This window comes from Mandrillus leucophaeus, unplaced genomic scaffold, assembly GCF_000951045.1.
Source record: "Mandrillus leucophaeus isolate KB7577 unplaced genomic scaffold, Mleu.le_1.0 Scaffold297, whole genome shotgun sequence".
Taxonomy (NCBI): Eukaryota; Metazoa; Chordata; class Mammalia; order Primates; family Cercopithecidae; genus Mandrillus; species Mandrillus leucophaeus.
This window is the reverse complement of record NW_012103109.1, coordinates 962,834-971,543: the sequence shown is the minus strand read 5'-3', so window position 1 is coordinate 971,543 and position 8,710 is coordinate 962,834.

The following is an 8,710-nucleotide window of genomic DNA, read 5'->3' as shown; positions in this document are numbered from 1 at the left end:
AAAAAAAAAAAAAAAAAAAAAAAAGACACCTCCACCCCTTTCCTTACTTTTCTTTGCCAGAGTAGGACCCAAATCTAGAATCAAAATGTTAAGATTAAGTAGGTAAAAGGAGAGGCATGGAGTGCTGAGTCCTGGCCACCACATTATCTCATCTGGAAAAACTAGGTCTTTGGGGCACGTCAAGCAGTAGACAGACAGATGACAATGGATTTCTCTTCAACAACAAGTAAGGTTCCTCTCTCTGACCTCTCCTTGGTGTTGAGGTTCCACGTCCTTGAGTGGAAATCAACAATCCTTTCCCCAGGTCAGATTTTCCAGATATGAACACCAAGAGGACCTGGTCATTTGTAATAACCTCTTTCCAGTTGATCACAGACATTGGAGCTTTGAGGGTCTGAAGATCCATGATGAACAGGAGGAGTGTCCACTCAAGAGGCATCTGCCAGGTGGGCTTCCCGCCAACGAATGGCCCTCCTTATCACTTTTCAGGGGTACAGATACAAACAGCCTGCACAGGGTGCATCAACTGGGAAAGTCAAAACCACCCAGGACCACCTTACATCTGTCATAGTGATTTCATGTCCAGCCACTATAGGGACATTATTTTCTGGCACTGCTGCCTCTGCTGTCGGCATCTCTTATCCTTGGGGTAGAGCCCAGGGACAGATTTTCCATTAATGAAGGGGCATGGTGGCTAATAGCCCAGATCCTTTTTCCTTGGAAAGTCTTAAGGAGTCACACATGAGGGTGTGGGGAGGGAACCTGAAAACACACAGATGCAATGCAATCAGATTCCACTGTCCACAGACCACCAGGCTCATGGCAGTAGCTGAAAAGTTTACTTTCTGGGCCAGAATTTTGGGCTAATGTAAATTGAACTAGAAGGATAAGTCAGGCCCTGCTCCATGACCTCTGGGATACCATGATTCAGATATTAGAGTCAAGATGCAGAGACTGAGAATGGAAAAAGGCAGCAGACATTTCCTTTGCAATGTAGGAAAACCTAGATTGTGGAGAGTCCAGGGCCTGTGGTCTCAGATCCCTCATGGTGCCAGCACATAGTAGGCCATTTAGTATATGTAGCCCAGATGAAACAAGTGACTTGGCTTGAGGAGAATGCCAGGGGTGGGCTGATATGGGTACCCCCAAACCCAACAGGCAGAGTATATTAGTTTGTTCTTGCATTGCTATAAGGAACTACCTGAGACTGGGTAATTTACAAAGAAAAGGGGTTTAATTGGATCACAGTTCAGCAGGCTGTACAGGAAGTGTGGTTGGGGAGGCCTCAGGAAACTTACAATCATTTCAGAAGGCAAAGAGGAAGGATGCACATTTTACATGGCTGGAGCAGGAGGAAGAGAGCGGGGGAAGGTACTACACACTTTTAAACAACCAGATCTCATGAGAAATCACTATCATGAAGACAGCAAGGGTGAAGTCTGCCCCCTTGATCCAATCACCTCCCACCAGGCCCCTCCCCCAACACTGAGATTACAATTCAACATGAGATTTGGAAGGCGACACAAATTCAAACCAAATCACAGGGGCTTCCCTTCTTCCTATGTTCTGGCTGTGAGAGGTCATTGAGTCTCTTCACTTCTCTGAGGCTCCAGCTTCTACATCTGCAAAGCAGTTCATGATATTGATTTTGTGGGCTTGCTGTGAGGACTTAGTGAGATGACAGGTGTGCAGTGGGGGGCACACCACAGCCCTCATCAAAGTGCAGTATGGTCTAGTGATGACAGCCCCGGATTTGGAGCCAGACAGCCCTAGGTCCGAATTCCCATTCTTGTACTGCCTTTCCTAGCTGTGTGACCTTAGGGAAGTTACTTAATCTCTCTGAGCCTCAGCTTTCTCATCTGAAACTAGGATAAAATAGTGCCCATTTGTATCAGTTTCCTATTGCTGTTGCAACAAATTACCACAAATGTAGTGGCTGAAAATAAAACAAATTATCTTACAGTTCTAGAGGTCAGAAGTCCTCGATGGGTCTCACCGGGCTAAAATCAAGGTGTTGGCAGGACTGATTTCCTTTATGAAGACTAAAGCATCTAAAGACTGGAACTAAATGGAGCTGCCTGTCTGGTTAGAATAGGGAGGGTTGGGAGAAGGGCCCTTCCAGATTCCAGTTGAAGTTTTCCTGTGACTTAAGAGGGTGGTGGGATTGAAGCCATTTGGAAAGGGGCTCATGCAAGAAGGACCCCAACAAAATGAAGTTGCATGCATTGTGCCACTGGATGTGAGCTCTGGAAGGAGAGGTGATGCAGTTACCTGTAAGTACTTCCTTGCACAAGGACACCATGAAGACAGAGGTCCCCAAAGCCAGAAGAGAGGGTGCCCAAAACCCCTACAGAGGGCACCAGTGGCAGACTGCAACCATACCACTCATGAGAATTTTTTTTTTTTTTTTGAGACGGAGTCTTGCTCTGTCACCCAGGCTGGAGTGCAGTGGTGCGATCTCGGCTCACTGCAACCTCTGCCTCCTGGGTTCAAACGATTCTCCTGCCTCAGACTCCCGAGCAGCTGGGACTACAAGTGCATGCCACCATGCCCGCCTAATTTTTTGTATTTTTAGTAGAGACGGGATTTCACCATGTTAGCCAGGATGGTGTCGATCTCCTGACCTTGTGATCTGCCCACCTCAGCCTCCCAAAGTGCTGGGATTACAGGCGTGAGCCACTGTGCCTGGCTGAGAACTTCTTTGACCCTTATTTTCCTTCTCTCCCATTCTCTGTCCCATTCCTAGACAAACCAGGTGCAGCAGGAGTGAATAGTGCATCTTCTTTATCCAGTGCAGTTTCCAGGAATAGGGAAGGGAGGAGCTTCAGTGCAAATGAGAGACTGAACTTTTTTTTAAGACGGAGTTTTGCTCGTTGCTCAGGCTGGAGTGCAATGTGCGATCTCTGCTCACTGCAGCCTATGCCTCCCAGGTTCAAGTGATTCTCCTGCCTCAGCCTCCTGAGTAGCTGGGATTACAGGGGCCTGACACCATGCTTGGCTAATTTTTGGTATTTTTAGTAGAGATGGGGTTTCACCATGTTGGCCAGGCTGGTCTTGAACTCCTGACCTCAGGTGGTCCAACTGCTTTGGCCTCCCAAAGTGCTGGGATTGCAGGCATGAGCCACCAAGCCTGGCCTAGACTGAATATTTTCTACCTGACTTTTCCAGATTTTTAATACACACAGAAACTATTAACATCTAAAAGTAACCAAAGAAAATAACTGTATCTATCTATCTCTATCTATCTATATATATCATGGGCAGAGAGGAGATCAGCGTTGAGAATTTAAAAAAAAGCAAAGGTGCTCATATTTGTAAACCAAGTGAGATTATCCGATGAGCTGGCTACAATAATTATCATCCATATCAAAGTTATACTTAAAGAGGCATCCTCGCCTCACGGAAGTCTCACCACAGCACTGTGAGGAGGACACTTACTCTATGGCTTCACATTCAACATAACTGAGGCTGAGGCTTAAACAGCACGCCAAGGTCGCCCAGCTCCCGAGGAGTGGACATTTGATCTCTGGGCGGTCTGGCACAGAATCCCTGCATGAGCCACAGATCTCAGTGGGTGAAGTCACGTGGCAGGTGACTTCCCTTTTCTGACCTCAATGTCATTTTCCAACATTTAGGGAGGGTGAAAAAGAGGGTGTCAGGGAAGGAGGCTGAGCTTGTGAGAGAAGAAAGACAGGGTAGCAGAAAGTTTTTCTGACCTTTGCAGCATTTTGATTTGTCTGTCTGCCAAGACTGTGAGTGGTTAGGTTGCCTAGGGAGCATTCTGTGGTGGCGTCAGGGAGTTCTGGAGGACGCACTATTAAAAGTGGTGTGGCCGCACCTGCTGTAAGAGGCATGGTGCAGAACAGAGGCCAGGGTGCTGCTTTTGGCGCTGGGACCCAGGGGTCCTAATCTCTGCTCCACACCAGCCAGCCAGGCGACTGTGGGCAAGCCACCCCAGCCCCCAAGCCTCAGTTTCCCCATCCAGAGCCAGAAATCCTATCTATCTCTAAGTAGTGGTCATCTGCCCTGACTACCTTGAAGAAGTGACCATCTGAGCATGCCCTTTGCGAGCTCTGTGACCATGACAAACTGGGACGAACAGATGGTTGGGCCCTGATGTGGGTCTTGCCCTGGTTTGGCTACCCTGCATCCAGACATGCTTTTTACTTGGGAGGATTCATGCACTTGGAGCATCTTGGTGAGAGGCAGGAGCCCACCTCGCACCACGGGAAGCAAAGGGTGACAGTCACTTCCTCTTCTGGAATCCATGCCTATCATCGCCGCCCCCTCAACACACACAGTCCTCGTCTGGGGCCTCAGTTTCTTCATCTGCACAGCGAGGATAGTAATAGTGTGTCCAGAGTTGGTTCCTTCCAGTGGGTTCGTGGTCTCATTGACTTCAGGAATGAAGCCGTGGACCTTCCCTGTGAGTGTTACAGGTCTTAGAGGTGATGCGAATCCAAAGAGCAAGCAGCAGCAAGGTTTATTGTGGGGAGCAAAAGAACAAAGCTTCCACAGTGGGGAAGGGGACCCAAGCAGGTTGCTGCTGCTGGCATGGGGTGGGGGTTGGGGAGCAGCTTTTATTCTCTTATTTGTCCCCACCCATGTCCTGCTGATTGGTCCATTTTACAGAGTGCTGATTGGTCCATTTTACAGAGCACAGATTGGTCCATTTTACAGTGTCCTGATTGGTTCATTTTACAAAACCTCTAGCTAGCCACAGAGTGCTGATTGGTGCTTTTTACAATCCTAGCTACAGAGTGCTAATTGGTGCATTTTACAATCCTCTTGTAAGACAGAAAAGTTCTCCAAGTCCCCACCCAACCCAGAAGTCCAGCTGGCTTCACCTCTCAATAGCACCTCCCTCATGGGGCTGTGGGGAGAATGAAATGCGAGCCTCTCTCCTGTGCTCCCCACAAATGACTGGAGGTGGCTATGATTAACTTTATTGTTCTGTTCATGCTGGGATGCTGGTTTTCCCAGCTCTGCTCTGGAGTCTAATCCAGGGCCTTTTCCCATCTCTGAGGCATGGGCACAGAAGGCCTGAGGTTGACTCCCTTGAATGCTTTGGCTTCTCAGTAAAAAATGGGTTCTGGCACAAGGAATCAAGGAGTTCAGGAGATTTGGCACCAGATGTGTAAGCACCCAAGTTTTCTGCAGCCTCACATCTACTGCTCTCAGTGCTGGGTCAGTCTTGCCCATTGCTCACCGATGCTTTGTGTTATGGGTGCTCTGGCCCCCTACCCTTCCAGCTTTCCTGGGTCAGACCCAGCACACTATCAAGGTCACCTTGGCACCATAATCTGGGGTCCTGGGCAGAAGGGTCTCTATGTGGTAGACTCTCAGAGTGCAAAGAGGCACGAGAGCCCCTTTTTCTGACTTCCTCGTTTACAGATGAGGAGACCAAGACCATAGAGGGAAAAGAGCCTCAGGATAGTGGAAGTGGGATGGAGCCCAGTCTTTGGACTGCAGAGAAATTCCCTCGGGCCCACACCCTTGGCCACGGTGTCCTGGAGGCTTGCATTCACGCATGTGCGTGTGCCTGTGCCGTCTCATTCCTCCCCTTTCCTCCTCCTTGACGTTTGTCATGAGCACATACAAGATGCAGGGATTCCCACCCTCTTCCTCCCTTACGGGCTGTGTATTCTGAGGCTGCACATGCTTCTGTTTCTTGAACGACCCTGGCCCCCCACCCCTCTGCCCTCCCTCTGACTTATCTCTCACGAGACTCCCGGAATGAGCTGCAGCACTGAAGGCAGATGTGTGCCCAGAACATCCTCAGCTGACTGCTCGCTCAGGCTGTGATCACTTATAACCACCGGAGGCCTCATCAGTAGATTTCTTTCCTGAGCTTGCAATCCAGGGTCAGGTGCTTCCGAGAGGTGGCGGAAGCAGACAAATCCACAATGGAAACAACCAAGTCCAACCAAAGGAAGGGGAAAGGGCTAGTGGGAGAGCAAGGAGAGGAAAAAATATTTCGTTGAGTGACTCTTCACCCCCAGTCTCTCACTGAATTCTCGCAGCTGCTCTACAGGTTATTTTCCGCTTTTACAGGCGTGAAGAAATGGCTTCAGAGAGGCTGTGAAGGCCACAGTGCAAGCAGAGGCTGGAGCTAGGAGTCCAAACCAGGTCTGTCTGCCTCCAAAGTTCATAAGAACCTCTTGGTCACAGTTCAGTCAAGTTTCTAGAGAAGAATTTAACATGTTTGGGAAAAATCCATTATAAGAAGGAAGAGTTTCTCACTTTGTCCTTGATTTTTCTTCCTCAGAAACTCATTTTCTTTTTAAACTAATGTCTTTTTCATTTCCTCTTTATCTTTCTCCTTCACTGCCTCTCTCCTTGCTTCCTCTTTTCACTTCTGTGGCTAAGGTTATCAAATGTCCTGAGTTGTGTCCCCTGTTGAATCCAAGGGCCCAGGCAGTCATCTCTCTGGGTAGAGATGGCTGGTGCCAGCAGTGGGCAGCAGGCAGATGCAGCCTGGTTGGTGTGGGCAGGAGGGGGACAGGCTGGTCTGGGAGGTGACCCAGCTGCTCCTGGTTGCCTGGGCCTCTGGCACTCCCTAGACTGGGGACAGATGGCCACATGGAAGAACCAACAGGGTAATGGATGGAGGATTGCCCAGCAGGCAGCATGCCAGACATCAGGACACCCTATGCTGCTCTCCGGCTGAAGTTATCCTGGTCCACATGGTGAGCAGTCAGGATGGGAAGTCTGTAACTGACTTGGCACCTGAAATTTAACCAATGGTTATCAACTTAATAATTAAGTCACTAACTCATCTATTCAACAAGTACTTGTTGAGGGCCTACTGCACTTGAGACTCCTTTTAAGAGTCTAAATGAACCCTAAAATGATTAAATGTACATGCCAGATAAGTCATAGGTTCAAGAAACTTAACTTCTAGCAGAAGGAAGACACAATGAACAAGCCTCATTTTGGAGGAGAAAAGAGGTAGAAAAAAGGTGCCTGTGTTCAGATCTAAGTCTTTAATTTCACTTCTCCCTGCCTCTTTAACCTGTTTCCTACCTGAGTGTTAATTTGTAGCAATTACAGATTGCAGCCAACATCAAAGAACCTGACGTGGATGATCAAAGATTCAGGATTTAAGTAAAGCAAACGGCTTCTCTTTTATATTTCAAAGGTAGTGATACTACTGTTCCCTTTGGGCAAACACTCAGGTAGCTCTCTGTCTTCAAGGAACATCCATAACACCATGCCCCAGGTAGATGGGATGACTTGTGGATAATTTTTAGCGAGTAACTTCTAGGTCAAGTCATTTAATGGCAAGGTGTTTCTTTTCTTTTCTTTTTTTTTTTTAAATTGAGAACTATCTACCATTCAAAGAGCACTGCCATGTGCATAGGACATCCAGAGAGCCTCAAAGACCATGGGTATCTCGGCATCCCCACTGACAGAGCTCATATTCTTCCAATTGCATGGGCCCCAGGGATACACCTGCCAGCGAAACACCTGTTGCTGTCAATCATCACCTGTACTGGATAAAACAGTGGCTTTAGGGCCAGAACTTATTTTAAAATCTAGTTCTGTTATTTCCTGTGCAATCTTAGCTAAATTACTTAATCTTCACGAGCTTCAGTGACTCTTTGGGAAGCAGAATAGTTAAATAGAAAACACAGAGTCCTTGAAGTTTGAATTCTCGCTCTGCCACTTACTTGTGTAACCTTAGGCAAATAGCTTACTCTTAGGATCTTGGTTTTTACATCTAAAAATGAAATAAAAAATAAACAAAAAATAAAAGTAAGCATAAAAATAAATACCAGCTTCACAGGGCTGTCTTAAAGATTAAATAAAAATTCAAACATTTCAAGCACAGAGTCTGTATATATTATGTGGTCAAAAACATAATTTTTAAACCCTTCATTTAGAATGAAATAGGACCTCCTGTAATAACTCCTTCCTCAGCCAAGAAATGGCACTACCATCTACCCAAATGCTTGGCCCAAAAACCTAGAAGTCTTTTGTGATTCTTCTTTTTACATCACCATCACCCCCTTTCTCTAGCATCTAATTCAACAGCAAGTTTCTTGGCTTGACTCCTAAATGCCTCTTGAATCTGTCTTCACTCTCCATCTTCACTGTTAGTGACTCTATTTGTAGCCATAATAATCTCTGCCTTAGCAGTTTTAAAACATGGTCCCCAAATTATTTAACACTTCTGGCATCAACAGGTGGAGTTGATGTTCCTTCCCCCTTGAACCTGGGTAGGCCCAAGACTACTTTAACTAATTGCGTATGGTGAAAGTGAGGTTATGTGACTTCTCTGAATAGATCATAAAAAGTTTCCTTTTGCTTCTCTTGCAACACTCACTTTGGATGCTCCCTATTGTAACTAAGCTGCCATACTATGAGGAAGCCCAAGAGGCACTCATGTTGGTATTCCAGTTAACAGTTCCAGCTTAACTCCGCTATTGCAGCTCCCACCCATTTAAATCATCTCAGTCATTTGAGACTTCCCAGCTGAGGCTTCAGACATCATGAGCATAGACAAGCAATGTCCATTGCACTCTTTCTGAATTCTTGACTCATAGATAATGAGCATAATTAAATAATTTTTTTGGTTTTTTATTTTAAAATTTTACAGTTTTCTCTATATGCCAGAAAGTTATTGTTTTAATGCTTCTGAGTTTGGGGTGGTTTCTTACACAGTGATAGATAACCAGAATGCTCCTCTTGACTATTGGCATGCTCT